At 50.2% G+C, this 16,209-nt stretch overlaps 19 non-coding genes across 19 annotated transcripts; all 19 read left to right on the top strand.

The window, feature by feature from the left end:
• The first annotated feature begins 242 nt into the window (after nt 1–242).
• Nucleotides 243–315, top strand: trnaa-ugc (transfer RNA alanine (anticodon UGC)). Its single transcript has one exon. It is a non-coding gene; the product is annotated as a tRNA-Ala (tRNA).
• Nucleotides 316–997: 682 nt separating this feature from the next.
• Nucleotides 998–1,079, top strand: trnas-gcu (transfer RNA serine (anticodon GCU)). The gene has a single exon. It is a non-coding gene; the product is annotated as a tRNA-Ser (tRNA).
• A 526-nt stretch (nt 1,080–1,605) lies between these two features.
• Nucleotides 1,606–1,678, top strand: trnaa-agc (transfer RNA alanine (anticodon AGC)). The gene has a single exon. It is a non-coding gene; the product is annotated as a tRNA-Ala (tRNA).
• Nucleotides 1,679–2,359: 681 nt separating this feature from the next.
• trnaa-ugc (transfer RNA alanine (anticodon UGC)) lies at nt 2,360–2,432 on the top strand. Its single transcript has one exon. It is a non-coding gene; the product is annotated as a tRNA-Ala (tRNA).
• Nucleotides 2,433–3,114: 682 nt separating this feature from the next.
• On the top strand, nt 3,115–3,196 carry trnas-gcu (transfer RNA serine (anticodon GCU)). The gene has a single exon. It is a non-coding gene; the product is annotated as a tRNA-Ser (tRNA).
• A 526-nt stretch (nt 3,197–3,722) lies between these two features.
• Nucleotides 3,723–3,795, top strand: trnaa-agc (transfer RNA alanine (anticodon AGC)). Its single transcript has one exon. It is a non-coding gene; the product is annotated as a tRNA-Ala (tRNA).
• Nucleotides 3,796–4,476: 681 nt separating this feature from the next.
• trnaa-ugc (transfer RNA alanine (anticodon UGC)) lies at nt 4,477–4,549 on the top strand. Its single transcript has one exon. It is a non-coding gene; the product is annotated as a tRNA-Ala (tRNA).
• A 682-nt stretch (nt 4,550–5,231) lies between these two features.
• Nucleotides 5,232–5,313, top strand: trnas-gcu (transfer RNA serine (anticodon GCU)). The gene has a single exon. It is a non-coding gene; the product is annotated as a tRNA-Ser (tRNA).
• A 526-nt stretch (nt 5,314–5,839) lies between these two features.
• Nucleotides 5,840–5,912, top strand: trnaa-agc (transfer RNA alanine (anticodon AGC)). The gene has a single exon. It is a non-coding gene; the product is annotated as a tRNA-Ala (tRNA).
• Nucleotides 5,913–7,348: 1,436 nt separating this feature from the next.
• trnas-gcu (transfer RNA serine (anticodon GCU)) lies at nt 7,349–7,430 on the top strand. Its single transcript has one exon. It is a non-coding gene; the product is annotated as a tRNA-Ser (tRNA).
• A 526-nt stretch (nt 7,431–7,956) lies between these two features.
• trnaa-agc (transfer RNA alanine (anticodon AGC)) lies at nt 7,957–8,029 on the top strand. The gene has a single exon. It is a non-coding gene; the product is annotated as a tRNA-Ala (tRNA).
• Nucleotides 8,030–8,710: 681 nt separating this feature from the next.
• trnaa-ugc (transfer RNA alanine (anticodon UGC)) lies at nt 8,711–8,783 on the top strand. Its single transcript has one exon. It is a non-coding gene; the product is annotated as a tRNA-Ala (tRNA).
• A 682-nt stretch (nt 8,784–9,465) lies between these two features.
• trnas-gcu (transfer RNA serine (anticodon GCU)) lies at nt 9,466–9,547 on the top strand. The gene has a single exon. It is a non-coding gene; the product is annotated as a tRNA-Ser (tRNA).
• Nucleotides 9,548–10,073: 526 nt separating this feature from the next.
• On the top strand, nt 10,074–10,146 carry trnaa-agc (transfer RNA alanine (anticodon AGC)). The gene has a single exon. It is a non-coding gene; the product is annotated as a tRNA-Ala (tRNA).
• A 1,436-nt stretch (nt 10,147–11,582) lies between these two features.
• Nucleotides 11,583–11,664, top strand: trnas-gcu (transfer RNA serine (anticodon GCU)). Its single transcript has one exon. It is a non-coding gene; the product is annotated as a tRNA-Ser (tRNA).
• Nucleotides 11,665–12,190: 526 nt separating this feature from the next.
• trnaa-agc (transfer RNA alanine (anticodon AGC)) lies at nt 12,191–12,263 on the top strand. Its single transcript has one exon. It is a non-coding gene; the product is annotated as a tRNA-Ala (tRNA).
• Nucleotides 12,264–13,699: 1,436 nt separating this feature from the next.
• On the top strand, nt 13,700–13,781 carry trnas-gcu (transfer RNA serine (anticodon GCU)). Its single transcript has one exon. It is a non-coding gene; the product is annotated as a tRNA-Ser (tRNA).
• A 526-nt stretch (nt 13,782–14,307) lies between these two features.
• On the top strand, nt 14,308–14,380 carry trnaa-agc (transfer RNA alanine (anticodon AGC)). The gene has a single exon. It is a non-coding gene; the product is annotated as a tRNA-Ala (tRNA).
• A 1,436-nt stretch (nt 14,381–15,816) lies between these two features.
• On the top strand, nt 15,817–15,898 carry trnas-gcu (transfer RNA serine (anticodon GCU)). Its single transcript has one exon. It is a non-coding gene; the product is annotated as a tRNA-Ser (tRNA).
• The last annotated feature ends 311 nt before the right edge of the window (nt 15,899–16,209 follow it).

Here is a 16,209-nt window from a genome sequence, read left to right as displayed (position 1 = left end):
CAGTCTGACATCTCTTTTCTCCAGAAGCAGCTGAAAGGGGCTTCCAGTGACACTCTCCTGGCGTACTGCGTAGGGCCCAGACTTGAATCGCTCGGAAATGTCTCGTGTGAGTTACGATTGCACCAAAGGGTCTTGTTGTAGTTGACAAGCCCAGAAAACATTGAAAGGGGGGTGTTGTGATTAGTTCCACCTGAGCTGAGGCTCCGTATGGCACGATGAAGCTGCAGCGCTCAACCCTCAATGGGGAATTAGCTCAAATGGTAGAGCGCTCGCTTTGCATGTGAGAGGCAGCGGGATCGATACCCGCATTCTCCAGGACACTTTTGGACATCCGCGAGGAGACCCAAAGCCATGCGTGTAGCCAATCCATTGGGTGTGGGTGGAGAACAAATTCAGGGGTGATTTGTCACACAAGGATAGCAGCAAGTGCGAAAGGCAAGCTTTAGAAGATGGTAGTGAGAGCTGCTCTGATGTGTGGCACAGATGGAGTCTGCAGAGTTGAAGATGATAAGCTTTTGCTTGGGAGTGTCCAGGATGGAACAGATGTGAAATGACCACGTGCGAGGGACAGCTGGGGTTGAGCCGTTTGCAGACGACGTTAGGCCAGCAAGGCTGAGGTGATTTGCACATGTGCAGAGGAGGGATATAAGATATACTGGGAAAAGGGTGTTAAATACGGAGCGGCTGGGCAGGAGAATAAGAGAAAGACCAAAGACAACGTTCATAGACGTAGCCAAGTAGGACATGCAGAGGGTTGGTGTGACAGAGGAGAATGCTAGGGGCAGGGTGAGATGGAGGCAGACGATCCACTCTGGCAACCCCCAAGAAGAACAGGCTCAAAGAAGAAGCCAGCATCACTCCAGGCTTCTACCAAAGTGTTACGCAGCCCCTCGTCGGGGATCTGGAGTCAATCTCCCTGCGTCCATACACCAGCGATCAGCTCACACATTATCCCTCGTCAATTCCCAATGCTACTGGCAAAGAGCGGTGTGCGGCAGATGAGGTGGCCGAGAGGTTAAGGCGATGGACTGCTAATCCATTGTGCTGTGCACGCGTGGGTTCGAATCCCATCCTCGTCGAGAGCTCTTTCTGCTTATGTTGATGCATCTTGTCAGTGTAAGATTGGCTGCCAAAGCAGGCATGATGCAATGCTCTTCTTTGGCTCAGTATTCACTTTAGTTCACCATGTGGTCTTGTTGCACAGGTCATGTTAAAGACAATGGTCTGCTAATACAGTAGTAGAAAGACGTTCTGCTTCCAGAATAGCAACATTCCTAATGGCCAACTTGCCCTACACTGAAAACCAAGGGGAGGAGGTCGGTAAGCATATTGATTAGAAGCACCTCCCTCAGTTGGCTTCATTCAATGTGAATTAGCAGTGGCTCTAGTCCACAGTCCCTTGGATGTCCAGTCTCCTCAGTCTGTCTCTAAGGCTGATGGCATTCAGTCACGTTAGCATGACAGTGGATTGTCAGCGAGCCGCCTTAGTCTCTCAGCCACCTCCTGGGCGCTTTGCAGATTTCAGGATTTGTGCCCCTTCCCTATTTTGATCATACAACAAGTATGGACAAAGTGTAGCCTGTAATAAGTAAGACATGTGGTACAGGGGAGTTAGCTCAAATGGTAGAGCGCTCGCTTAGCATGCGAGAGGTAGCGGGATCGACGCCCGCATTCTCCATTTGACACTTTGCTAGTCAGTGTCCCAATTGAATGCATGTGGCTTCCTTTGGCAAATCTTTATTTCACAGGTGTCGAACTCCAGGCCTCGAGGGCCGGTGTCCTGCAGGTTTCAGATGTATTCTTGATCCATCATAGGGGATTCAAATGGCTAAATTACCTCCTCAACATTTCTTGAAGTTCTCCAGAGGCCTGGTAATGAACTAATCATTTGATTCAGGTGTGTTGACCCAGGGTTATACCTAAAACCTGCAGGACACCGGCCCTCGAGGCCTGATGTTGTACACCCCAGGTTTATTTGCACTTCTCCGCTCACTACCTTTCAGGTACTACCATGTTAACGCTGGCTTCAAACCTCATCAATCTTTGACCATATGAAGTGATTGTCTCCCCTCTTACCCTCACAATACTGGCCGATGGCAGCAAAGAGTCCCCCGGCCCAGTCTGACATCTCTTTTCTCCAGAAGCAGCTGAAAGGGGCTTCCAGTGACACTCTCCTGGCGTACTGCGTAGGGCCCAGACTTGAATCGCTCGGAAATGTCTCGTGTGAGTTACGATTGCACCAAAGGGTCTTGTTGTAGTTGACAAGCCCAGAAAACATTGAAAGGGGGGTGTTGTGATTAGTTCCACCTGAGCTGAGGCTCCGTATGGCACGATGAAGCTGCAGCGCTCAACCCTCAATGGGGAATTAGCTCAAATGGTAGAGCGCTCGCTTTGCATGTGAGAGGCAGCGGGATCGATACCCGCATTCTCCAGGACACTTTTGGACATCCGCGAGGAGACCCAAAGCCATGCGTGTAGCCAATCCATTGGGTGTGGGTGGAGAACAAATTCAGGGGTGATTTGTCACACAAGGATAGCAGCAAGTGCGAAAGGCAAGCTTTAGAAGATGGTAGTGAGAGCTGCTCTGATGTGTGGCACAGATGGAGTCTGCAGAGTTGAAGATGATAAGCTTTTGCTTGGGAGTGTCCAGGATGGAACAGATGTGAAATGACCACGTGCGAGGGACAGCTGGGGTTGAGCCGTTTGCAGACGACGTTAGGCCAGCAAGGCTGAGGTGATTTGCACATGTGCAGAGGAGGGATATAAGATATACTGGGAAAAGGGTGTTAAATACGGAGCGGCTGGGCAGGAGAATAAGAGAAAGACCAAAGACAACGTTCATAGACGTAGCCAAGTAGGACATGCAGAGGGTTGGTGTGACAGAGGAGAATGCTAGGGGCAGGGTGAGATGGAGGCAGACGATCCACTCTGGCAACCCCCAAGAAGAACAGGCTCAAAGAAGAAGCCAGCATCACTCCAGGCTTCTACCAAAGTGTTACGCAGCCCCTCGTCGGGGATCTGGAGTCAATCTCCCTGCGTCCATACACCAGCGATCAGCTCACACATTATCCCTCGTCAATTCCCAATGCTACTGGCAAAGAGCGGTGTGCGGCAGATGAGGTGGCCGAGAGGTTAAGGCGATGGACTGCTAATCCATTGTGCTGTGCACGCGTGGGTTCGAATCCCATCCTCGTCGAGAGCTCTTTCTGCTTATGTTGATGCATCTTGTCAGTGTAAGATTGGCTGCCAAAGCAGGCATGATGCAATGCTCTTCTTTGGCTCAGTATTCACTTTAGTTCACCATGTGGTCTTGTTGCACAGGTCATGTTAAAGACAATGGTCTGCTAATACAGTAGTAGAAAGACGTTCTGCTTCCAGAATAGCAACATTCCTAATGGCCAACTTGCCCTACACTGAAAACCAAGGGGAGGAGGTCGGTAAGCATATTGATTAGAAGCACCTCCCTCAGTTGGCTTCATTCAATGTGAATTAGCAGTGGCTCTAGTCCACAGTCCCTTGGATGTCCAGTCTCCTCAGTCTGTCTCTAAGGCTGATGGCATTCAGTCACGTTAGCATGACAGTGGATTGTCAGCGAGCCGCCTTAGTCTCTCAGCCACCTCCTGGGCGCTTTGCAGATTTCAGGATTTGTGCCCCTTCCCTATTTTGATCATACAACAAGTATGGACAAAGTGTAGCCTGTAATAAGTAAGACATGTGGTACAGGGGAGTTAGCTCAAATGGTAGAGCGCTCGCTTAGCATGCGAGAGGTAGCGGGATCGACGCCCGCATTCTCCATTTGACACTTTGCTAGTCAGTGTCCCAATTGAATGCATGTGGCTTCCTTTGGCAAATCTTTATTTCACAGGTGTCGAACTCCAGGCCTCGAGGGCCGGTGTCCTGCAGGTTTCAGATGTATTCTTGATCCATCATAGGGGATTCAAATGGCTAAATTACCTCCTCAACATTTCTTGAAGTTCTCCAGAGGCCTGGTAATGAACTAATCATTTGATTCAGGTGTGTTGACCCAGGGTTATACCTAAAACCTGCAGGACACCGGCCCTCGAGGCCTGATGTTGTACACCCCAGGTTTATTTGCACTTCTCCGCTCACTACCTTTCAGGTACTACCATGTTAACGCTGGCTTCAAACCTCATCAATCTTTGACCATATGAAGTGATTGTCTCCCCTCTTACCCTCACAATACTGGCCGATGGCAGCAAAGAGTCCCCCGGCCCAGTCTGACATCTCTTTTCTCCAGAAGCAGCTGAAAGGGGCTTCCAGTGACACTCTCCTGGCGTACTGCGTAGGGCCCAGACTTGAATCGCTCGGAAATGTCTCGTGTGAGTTACGATTGCACCAAAGGGTCTTGTTGTAGTTGACAAGCCCAGAAAACATTGAAAGGGGGGTGTTGTGATTAGTTCCACCTGAGCTGAGGCTCCGTATGGCACGATGAAGCTGCAGCGCTCAACCCTCAATGGGGAATTAGCTCAAATGGTAGAGCGCTCGCTTTGCATGTGAGAGGCAGCGGGATCGATACCCGCATTCTCCAGGACACTTTTGGACATCCGCGAGGAGACCCAAAGCCATGCGTGTAGCCAATCCATTGGGTGTGGGTGGAGAACAAATTCAGGGGTGATTTGTCACACAAGGATAGCAGCAAGTGCGAAAGGCAAGCTTTAGAAGATGGTAGTGAGAGCTGCTCTGATGTGTGGCACAGATGGAGTCTGCAGAGTTGAAGATGATAAGCTTTTGCTTGGGAGTGTCCAGGATGGAACAGATGTGAAATGACCACGTGCGAGGGACAGCTGGGGTTGAGCCGTTTGCAGACGACGTTAGGCCAGCAAGGCTGAGGTGATTTGCACATGTGCAGAGGAGGGATATAAGATATACTGGGAAAAGGGTGTTAAATACGGAGCGGCTGGGCAGGAGAATAAGAGAAAGACCAAAGACAACGTTCATAGACGTAGCCAAGTAGGACATGCAGAGGGTTGGTGTGACAGAGGAGAATGCTAGGGGCAGGGTGAGATGGAGGCAGACGATCCACTCTGGCAACCCCCAAGAAGAACAGGCTCAAAGAAGAAGCCAGCATCACTCCAGGCTTCTACCAAAGTGTTACGCAGCCCCTCGTCGGGGATCTGGAGTCAATCTCCCTGCGTCCATACACCAGCGATCAGCTCACACATTATCCCTCGTCAATTCCCAATGCTACTGGCAAAGAGCGGTGTGCGGCAGATGAGGTGGCCGAGAGGTTAAGGCGATGGACTGCTAATCCATTGTGCTGTGCACGCGTGGGTTCGAATCCCATCCTCGTCGAGAGCTCTTTCTGCTTATGTTGATGCATCTTGTCAGTGTAAGATTGGCTGCCAAAGCAGGCATGATGCAATGCTCTTCTTTGGCTCAGTATTCACTTTAGTTCACCATGTGGTCTTGTTGCACAGGTCATGTTAAAGACAATGGTCTGCTAATACAGTAGTAGAAAGACGTTCTGCTTCCAGAATAGCAACATTCCTAATGGCCAACTTGCCCTACACTGAAAACCAAGGGGAGGAGGTCGGTAAGCATATTGATTAGAAGCACCTCCCTCAGTTGGCTTCATTCAATGTGAATTAGCAGTGGCTCTAGTCCACAGTCCCTTGGATGTCCAGTCTCCTCAGTCTGTCTCTAAGGCTGATGGCATTCAGTCACGTTAGCATGACAGTGGATTGTCAGCGAGCCGCCTTAGTCTCTCAGCCACCTCCTGGGCGCTTTGCAGATTTCAGGATTTGTGCCCCTTCCCTATTTTGATCATACAACAAGTATGGACAAAGTGTAGCCTGTAATAAGTAAGACATGTGGCACAGGGGAGTTAGCTCAAATGGTAGAGCGCTCGCTTAGCATGCGAGAGGTAGCGGGATCGACGCCCGCATTCTCCATTTGACACTTTGCTAGTCAGTGTCCCAATTGAATGCATGTGGCTTCCTTTGGCAAATCTTTATTTCACAGGTGTCGAACTCCAGGCCTCGAGGGCCGGTGTCCTGCAGGTTTCAGATGTATTCTTGATCCATCATAGGGGATTCAAATGGCTAAATTACCTCCTCAACATTTCTTGAAGTTCTCCAGAGGCCTGGTAATGAACTAATCATTTGATTCAGGTGTGTTGACCCAGGGTTATACCTAAAACCTGCAGGACACCGGCCCTCGAGGCCTGATGTTGTACACCCCAGGTTTATTTGCACTTCTCCGCTCACTACCTTTCAGGTACTACCATGTTAACGCTGGCTTCAAACCTCATCAATCTTTGACCATATGAAGTGATTGTCTCCCCTCTTACCCTCACAATACTGGCCGATGGCAGCAAAGAGTCCCCCGGCCCAGTCTGACATCTCTTTTCTCCAGAAGCAGCTGAAAGGGGCTTCCAGTGACACTCTCCTGGCGTACTGCGTAGGGCCCAGACTTGAATCGCTCGGAAATGTCTCGTGTGAGTTACGATTGCACCAAAGGGTCTTGTTGTAGTTGACATGCCCAGAAAACATTGAAAGGGGGGTGTTGTGATTAGTTCCACCTGAGCTGAGGCTCCGTATGGCACGATGAAGCTGCAGCGCTCAACCCTCAATGGGGAATTAGCTCAAATGGTAGAGCGCTCGCTTTGCATGTGAGAGGCAGCGGGATCGATACCCGCGTTCTCCAGGACACTTTTGGACATCCGCGAGGAGACCCAAAGCCATGCGTGTAGCCAATCCATTGGGTGTGGGTGGAGAACAAATTCAGGGGTGATTTGTCACACAAGGATAGCAGCAAGTGCGAAAGGCAAGCTTTAGAAGATGGTAGTGAGAGCTGCTCTGATGTGTGGCACAGATGGAGTCTGCAGAGTTGAAGATGATAAGCTTTTGCTTGGGAGTGTCCAGGATGGAACAGATGTGAAATGACCACGTGCGAGGGACAGCTGGGGTTGAGCCGTTTGCAGACGACGTTAGGCCAGCAAGGCTGAGGTGATTTGCACATGTGCAGAGGAGGGATATAAGATATACTGGGAAAAGGGTGTTAAATACGGAGCGGCTGGGCAGGAGAATAAGAGAAAGACCAAAGACAACGTTCATAGACGTAGCCAAGTAGGACATGCAGAGGGTTGGTGTGACAGAGGAGAATGCTAGGGGCAGGGTGAGATGGAGGCAGACGATCCACTCTGGCAACCCCCAAGAAGAACAGGCTCAAAGAAGAAGCCAGCATCACTCCAGGCTTCTACCAAAGTGTTACGCAGCCCCTCGTCGGGGATCTGGAGTCAATCTCCCTGCGTCCATACACCAGCGATCAGCTCACACATTATCCCTCGTCAATTCCCAATGCTACTGGCAAAGAGCGGTGTGCGGCAGATGAGGTGGCCGAGAGGTTAAGGCGATGGACTGCTAATCCATTGTGCTGTGCACGCGTGGGTTCGAATCCCATCCTCGTCGAGAGCTCTTTCTGCTTATGTTGATGCATCTTGTCAGTGTAAGATTGGCTGCCAAAGCAGGCATGATGCAATGCTCTTCTTTGGCTCAGTATTCACTTTAGTTCACCATGTGGTCTTGTTGCACAGGTCATGTTAAAGACAATGGTCTGCTAATACAGTAGTAGAAAGACGTTCTGCTTCCAGAATAGCAACATTCCTAATGGCCAACTTGCCCTACACTGAAAACCAAGGGGAGGAGGTCGGTAAGCATATTGATTAGAAGCACCTCCCTCAGTTGGCTTCATTCAATGTGAATTAGCAGTGGCTCTAGTCCACAGTCCCTTGGATGTCCAGTCTCCTCAGTCTGTCTCTAAGGCTGATGGCATTCAGTCACGTTAGCATGACAGTGGATTGTCAGCGAGCCGCCTTAGTCTCTCAGCCACCTCCTGGGCGCTTTGCAGATTTCAGGATTTGTGCCCCTTCCCTATTTTGATCATACAACAAGTATGGACAAAGTGTAGCCTGTAATAAGTAAGACATGTGGTACAGGGGAGTTAGCTCAAATGGTAGAGCGCTCGCTTAGCATGCGAGAGGTAGCGGGATCGACGCCCGCATTCTCCATTTGACACTTTGCTAGTCAGTGTCCCAATTGAATGCATGTGGCTTCCTTTGGCAAATCTTTATTTCACAGGTGTCGAACTCCAGGCCTCGAGGGCCGGTGTCCTGCAGGTTTCAGATGTATTCTTGATCCATCATAGGGGATTCAAATGGCTAAATTACCTCCTCAACATTTCTTGAAGTTCTCCAGAGGCCTGGTAATGAACTAATCATTTGATTCAGGTGTGTTGACCCAGGGTTATACCTAAAACCTGCAGGACACCGGCCCTCGAGGCCTGATGTTGTACACCCCAGGTTTATTTGCACTTCTCCGCTCACTACCTTTCAGGTACTACCATGTTAACGCTGGCTTCAAACCTCATCAATCTTTGACCATATGAAGTGATTGTCTCCCCTCTTACCCTCACAATACTGGCCGATGGCAGCAAAGAGTCCCCCGGCCCAGTCTGACATCTCTTTTCTCCAGAAGCAGCTGAAAGGGGCTTCCAGTGACACTCTCCTGGCGTACTGCGTAGGGCCCAGACTTGAATCGCTCGGAAATGTCTCGTGTGAGTTACGATTGCACCAAAGGGTCTTGTTGTAGTTGACAAGCCCAGAAAACATTGAAAGGGGGGTGTTGTGATTAGTTCCACCTGAGCTGAGGCTCCGTATGGCACGATGAAGCTGCAGCGCTCAACCCTCAATGGGGAATTAGCTCAAATGGTAGAGCGCTCGCTTTGCATGTGAGAGGCAGCGGGATCGATACCCGCATTCTCCAGGACACTTTTGGACATCCGCGAGGAGACCCAAAGCCATGCGTGTAGCCAATCCATTGGGTGTGGGTGGAGAACAAATTCAGGGGTGATTTGTCACACAAGGATAGCAGCAAGTGCGAAAGGCAAGCTTTAGAAGATGGTAGTGAGAGCTGCTCTGATGTGTGGCACAGATGGAGTCTGCAGAGTTGAAGATGATAAGCTTTTGCTTGGGAGTGTCCAGGATGGAACAGATGTGAAATGACCACGTGCGAGGGACAGCTGGGGTTGAGCCGTTTGCAGACGACGTTAGGCCAGCAAGGCTGAGGTGATTTGCACATGTGCAGAGGAGGGATATAAGATATACTGGGAAAAGGGTGTTAAATACGGAGCGGCTGGGCAGGAGAATAAGAGAAAGACCAAAGACAACGTTCATAGACGTAGCCAAGTAGGACATGCAGAGGGTTGGTGTGACAGAGGAGAATGCTAGGGGCAGGGTGAGATGGAGGCAGACGATCCACTCTGGCAACCCCCAAGAAGAACAGGCTCAAAGAAGAAGCCAGCATCACTCCAGGCTTCTACCAAAGTGTTACGCAGCCCCTCGTCGGGGATCTGGAGTCAATCTCCCTGCGTCCATACACCAGCGATCAGCTCACACATTATCCCTCGTCAATTCCCAATGCTACTGGCAAAGAGCGGTGTGCGGCAGATGAGGTGGCCGAGAGGTTAAGGCGATGGACTGCTAATCCATTGTGCTGTGCACGCGTGGGTTCGAATCCCATCCTCGTCGAGAGCTCTTTCTGCTTATGTTGATGCATCTTGTCAGTGTAAGATTGGCTGCCAAAGCAGGCATGATGCAATGCTCTTCTTTGGCTCAGTATTCACTTTAGTTCACCATGTGGTCTTGTTGCACAGGTCATGTTAAAGACAATGGTCTGCTAATACAGTAGTAGAAAGACGTTCTGCTTCCAGAATAGCAACATTCCTAATGGCCAACTTGCCCTACACTGAAAACCAAGGGGAGGAGGTCGGTAAGCATATTGATTAGAAGCACCTCCCTCAGTTGGCTTCATTCAATGTGAATTAGCAGTGGCTCTAGTCCACAGTCCCTTGGATGTCCAGTCTCCTCAGTCTGTCTCTAAGGCTGATGGCATTCAGTCACGTTAGCATGACAGTGGATTGTCAGCGAGCCGCCTTAGTCTCTCAGCCACCTCCTGGGCGCTTTGCAGATTTCAGGATTTGTGCCCCTTCCCTATTTTGATCATACAACAAGTATGGACAAAGTGTAGCCTGTAATAAGTAAGACATGTGGCACAGGGGAGTTAGCTCAAATGGTAGAGCGCTCGCTTAGCATGCGAGAGGTAGCGGGATCGACGCCCGCATTCTCCATTTGACACTTTGCTAGTCAGTGTCCCAATTGAATGCATGTGGCTTCCTTTGGCAAATCTTTATTTCACAGGTGTCGAACTCCAGGCCTCGAGGGCCGGTGTCCTGCAGGTTTCAGATGTATTCTTGATCCATCATAGGGGATTCAAATGGCTAAATTACCTCCTCAACATTTCTTGAAGTTCTCCAGAGGCCTGGTAATGAACTAATCATTTGATTCAGGTGTGTTGACCCAGGGTTATACCTAAAACCTGCAGGACACCGGCCCTCGAGGCCTGATGTTGTACACCCCAGGTTTATTTGCACTTCTCCGCTCACTACCTTTCAGGTACTACCATGTTAACGCTGGCTTCAAACCTCATCAATCTTTGACCATATGAAGTGATTGTCTCCCCTCTTACCCTCACAATACTGGCCGATGGCAGCAAAGAGTCCCCCGGCCCAGTCTGACATCTCTTTTCTCCAGAAGCAGCTGAAAGGGGCTTCCAGTGACACTCTCCTGGCGTACTGCGTAGGGCCCAGACTTGAATCGCTCGGAAATGTCTCGTGTGAGTTACGATTGCACCAAAGGGTCTTGTTGTAGTTGACATGCCCAGAAAACATTGAAAGGGGGGTGTTGTGATTAGTTCCACCTGAGCTGAGGCTCCGTATGGCACGATGAAGCTGCAGCGCTCAACCCTCAATGGGGAATTAGCTCAAATGGTAGAGCGCTCGCTTTGCATGTGAGAGGCAGCGGGATCGATACCCGCGTTCTCCAGGACACTTTTGGACATCCGCGAGGAGACCCAAAGCCATGCGTGTAGCCAATCCATTGGGTGTGGGTGGAGAACAAATTCAGGGGTGATTTGTCACACAAGGATAGCAGCAAGTGCGAAAGGCAAGCTTTAGAAGATGGTAGTGAGAGCTGCTCTGATGTGTGGCACAGATGGAGTCTGCAGAGTTGAAGATGATAAGCTTTTGCTTGGGAGTGTCCAGGATGGAACAGATGTGAAATGACCACGTGCGAGGGACAGCTGGGGTTGAGCCGTTTGCAGACGACGTTAGGCCAGCAAGGCTGAGGTGATTTGCACATGTGCAGAGGAGGGATATAAGATATACTGGGAAAAGGGTGTTAAATACGGAGCGGCTGGGCAGGAGAATAAGAGAAAGACCAAAGACAACGTTCATAGACGTAGCCAAGTAGGACATGCAGAGGGTTGGTGTGACAGAGGAGAATGCTAGGGGCAGGGTGAGATGGAGGCAGACGATCCACTCTGGCAACCCCCAAGAAGAACAGGCTCAAAGAAGAAGCCAGCATCACTCCAGGCTTCTACCAAAGTGTTACGCAGCCCCTCGTCGGGGATCTGGAGTCAATCTCCCTGCGTCCATACACCAGCGATCAGCTCACACATTATCCCTCGTCAATTCCCAATGCTACTGGCAAAGAGCGGTGTGCGGCAGATGAGGTGGCCGAGAGGTTAAGGCGATGGACTGCTAATCCATTGTGCTGTGCACGCGTGGGTTCGAATCCCATCCTCGTCGAGAGCTCTTTCTGCTTATGTTGATGCATCTTGTCAGTGTAAGATTGGCTGCCAAAGCAGGCATGATGCAATGCTCTTCTTTGGCTCAGTATTCACTTTAGTTCACCATGTGGTCTTGTTGCACAGGTCATGTTAAAGACAATGGTCTGCTAATACAGTAGTAGAAAGACGTTCTGCTTCCAGAATAGCAACATTCCTAATGGCCAACTTGCCCTACACTGAAAACCAAGGGGAGGAGGTCGGTAAGCATATTGATTAGAAGCACCTCCCTCAGTTGGCTTCATTCAATGTGAATTAGCAGTGGCTCTAGTCCACAGTCCCTTGGATGTCCAGTCTCCTCAGTCTGTCTCTAAGGCTGATGGCATTCAGTCACGTTAGCATGACAGTGGATTGTCAGCGAGCCGCCTTAGTCTCTCAGCCACCTCCTGGGCGCTTTGCAGATTTCAGGATTTGTGCCCCTTCCCTATTTTGATCATACAACAAGTATGGACAAAGTGTAGCCTGTAATAAGTAAGACATGTGGCACAGGGGAGTTAGCTCAAATGGTAGAGCGCTCGCTTAGCATGCGAGAGGTAGCGGGATCGACGCCCGCATTCTCCATTTGACACTTTGCTAGTCAGTGTCCCAATTGAATGCATGTGGCTTCCTTTGGCAAATCTTTATTTCACAGGTGTCGAACTCCAGGCCTCGAGGGCCGGTGTCCTGCAGGTTTCAGATGTATTCTTGATCCATCATAGGGGATTCAAATGGCTAAATTACCTCCTCAACATTTCTTGAAGTTCTCCAGAGGCCTGGTAATGAACTAATCATTTGATTCAGGTGTGTTGACCCAGGGTTATACCTAAAACCTGCAGGACACCGGCCCTCGAGGCCTGATGTTGTACACCCCAGGTTTATTTGCACTTCTCCGCTCACTACCTTTCAGGTACTACCATGTTAACGCTGGCTTCAAACCTCATCAATCTTTGACCATATGAAGTGATTGTCTCCCCTCTTACCCTCACAATACTGGCCGATGGCAGCAAAGAGTCCCCCGGCCCAGTCTGACATCTCTTTTCTCCAGAAGCAGCTGAAAGGGGCTTCCAGTGACACTCTCCTGGCGTACTGCGTAGGGCCCAGACTTGAATCGCTCGGAAATGTCTCGTGTGAGTTACGATTGCACCAAAGGGTCTTGTTGTAGTTGACAAGCCCAGAAAACATTGAAAGGGGGGTGTTGTGATTAGTTCCACCTGAGCTGAGGCTCCGTATGGCACGATGAAGCTGCAGCGCTCAACCCTCAATGGGGAATTAGCTCAAATGGTAGAGCGCTCGCTTTGCATGTGAGAGGCAGCGGGATCGATACCCGCGTTCTCCAGGACACTTTTGGACATCCGCGAGGAGACCCAAAGCCATGCGTGTAGCCAATCCATTGGGTGTGGGTGGAGAACAAATTCAGGGGTGATTTGTCACACAAGGATAGCAGCAAGTGCGAAAGGCAAGCTTTAGAAGATGGTAGTGAGAGCTGCTCTGATGTGTGGCACAGATGGAGTCTGCAGAGTTGAAGATGATAAGCTTTTGCTTGGGAGTGTCCAGGATGGAACAGATGTGAAATGACCACGTGCGAGGGACAGCTGGGGTTGAGCCGTTTGCAGACGACGTTAGGCCAGCAAGGCTGAGGTGATTTGCACATGCGCAGAGGAGGGATATAAGATATACTGGGAAAAGGGTGTTAAATACGGAGCGGCTGGGCAGGAGAATAAGAGAAAGACCAAAGACAACGTTCATAGACGTAGCCAAGTAGGACATGCAGAGGGTTGGTGTGACAGAGGAGAATGCTAGGGGCAGGGTGAGATGGAGGCAGACGATCCACTCTGGCAACCCCCAAGAAGAACAGGCTCAAAGAAGAAGCCAGCATCACTCCAGGCTTCTACCAAAGTGTTACGCAGCCCCTCGTCGGGGATCTGGAGTCAATCTCCCTGCGTCCATACACCAGCGATCAGCTCACACATTATCCCTCGTCAATTCCCAATGCTACTGGCAAAGAGCGGTGTGCGGCAGATGAGGTGGCCGAGAGGTTAAGGCGATGGACTGCTAATCCATTGTGCTGTGCACGCGTGGGTTCGAATCCCATCCTCGTCGAGAGCTCTTTCTGCTTATGTTGATGCATCTTGTCAGTGTAAGATTGGCTGCCAAAGCAGGCATGATGCAATGCTCTTCTTTGGCTCAGTATTCACTTTAGTTCACCATGTGGTCTTGTTGCACAGGTCATGTTAAAGACAATGGTCTGCTAATACAGTAGTAGAAAGACGTTCTGCTTCCAGAATAGCAACATTCCTAATGGCCAACTTGCCCTACACTGAAAACCAAGGGGAGGAGGTCGGTAAGCATATTGATTAGAAGCACCTCCCTCAGTTGGCTTCATTCAATGTGAATTAGCAGTGGCTCTAGTCCACAGTCCCTTGGATGTCCAGTCTCCTCAGTCTGTCTCTAAGGCTGATGGCATTCAGTCACGTTAGCATGACAGTGGATTGTCAGCGAGCCGCCTTAGTCTCTCAGCCACCTCCTGGGCGCTTTGCAGATTTCAGGATTTGTGCCCCTTCCCTATTTTGATCATACAACAAGTATGGACAAAGTGTAGCCTGTAATAAGTAAGACATGTGGCACAGGGGAGTTAGCTCAAATGGTAGAGCGCTCGCTTAGCATGCGAGAGGTAGCGGGATCGACGCCCGCATTCTCCATTTGACACTTTGCTAGTCAGTGTCCCAATTGAATGCATGTGGCTTCCTTTGGCAAATCTTTATTTCACAGGTGTCGAACTCCAGGCCTCGAGGGCCGGTGTCCTGCAGGTTTCAGATGTATTCTTGATCCATCATAGGGGATTCAAATGGCTAAATTACCTCCTCAACATTTCTTGAAGTTCTCCAGAGGCCTGGTAATGAACTAATCATTTGATTCAGGTGTGTTGACCCAGGGTTATACCTAAAACCTGCAGGACACCGGCCCTCGAGGCCTGATGTTGTACACCCCAGGTTTATTTGCACTTCTCCGCTCACTACCTTTCAGGTACTACCATGTTAACGCTGGCTTCAAACCTCATCAATCTTTGACCATATGAAGTGATTGTCTCCCCTCTTACCCTCACAATACTGGCCGATGGCAGCAAAGAGTCCCCCGGCCCAGTCTGACATCTCTTTTCTCCAGAAGCAGCTGAAAGGGGCTTCCAGTGACACTCTCCTGGCGTACTGCGTAGGGCCCAGACTTGAATCGCTCGGAAATGTCTCGTGTGAGTTACGATTGCACCAAAGGGTCTTGTTGTAGTTGACAAGCCCAGAAAACATTGAAAGGGGGGTGTTGTGATTAGTTCCACCTGAGCTGAGGCTCCGTATGGCACGATGAAGCTGCAGCGCTCAACCCTCAATGGGGAATTAGCTCAAATGGTAGAGCGCTCGCTTTGCATGTGAGAGGCAGCGGGATCGATACCCGCGTTCTCCAGGACACTTTTGGACATCCGCGAGGAGACCCAAAGCCATGCGTGTAGCCAATCCATTGGGTGTGGGTGGAGAACAAATTCAGGGGTGATTTGTCACACAAGGATAGCAGCAAGTGCGAAAGGCAAGCTTTAGAAGATGGTAGTGAGAGCTGCTCTGATGTGTGGCACAGATGGAGTCTGCAGAGTTGAAGATGATAAGCTTTTGCTTGGGAGTGTCCAGGATGGAACAGATGTGAAATGACCACGTGCGAGGGACAGCTGGGGTTGAGCCGTTTGCAGACGACGTTAGGCCAGCAAGGCTGAGGTGATTTGCACATGCGCAGAGGAGGGATATAAGATATACTGGGAAAAGGGTGTTAAATACGGAGCGGCTGGGCAGGAGAATAAGAGAAAGACCAAAGACAACGTTCATAGACGTAGCCAAGTAGGACATGCAGAGGGTTGGTGTGACAGAGGAGAATGCTAGGGGCAGGGTGAGATGGAGGCAGACGATCCACTCTGGCAACCCCCAAGAAGAACAGGCTCAAAGAAGAAGCCAGCATCACTCCAGGCTTCTACCAAAGTGTTACGCAGCCCCTCGTCGGGGATCTGGAGTCAATCTCCCTGCGTCCATACACCAGCGATCAGCTCACACATTATCCCTCGTCAATTCCCAATGCTACTGGCAAAGAGCGGTGTGCGGCAGATGAGGTGGCCGAGAGGTTAAGGCGATGGACTGCTAATCCATTGTGCTGTGCACGCGTGGGTTCGAATCCCATCCTCGTCGAGAGCTCTTTCTGCTTATGTTGATGCATCTTGTCAGTGTAAGATTGGCTGCCAAAGCAGGCATGATGCAATGCTCTTCTTTGGCTCAGTATTCACTTTAGTTCACCATGTGGTCTTGTTGCACAGGTCATGTTAAAGACAATGGTCTGCTAATACAGTAGTAGAAAGACGTTCTGCTTCCAGAATAGCAACATTCCTAATGGCCAACTTGCCCTACACTGAAAACCAAGGGGAGGAGGTCGGTAAGCATATTGATTAGAAGCACCTCCCTCAGTTGGCTTCATTCAATGTGAATTAGCAGTGGCTCTAGTC

This window comes from Rhamphochromis longiceps, linkage group LG12, assembly GCF_057381845.1.
Source record: "Rhamphochromis longiceps isolate RC_006_pf linkage group LG12, R_longiceps_female_GT1.1, whole genome shotgun sequence".
In the NCBI taxonomy this organism is placed as follows: Eukaryota; Metazoa; Chordata; class Actinopteri; order Cichliformes; family Cichlidae; genus Rhamphochromis; species Rhamphochromis longiceps.
The sequence above is the reverse complement of the archived record's forward strand: the minus strand, read 5'-3'. Positions and strand labels throughout refer to the sequence as shown.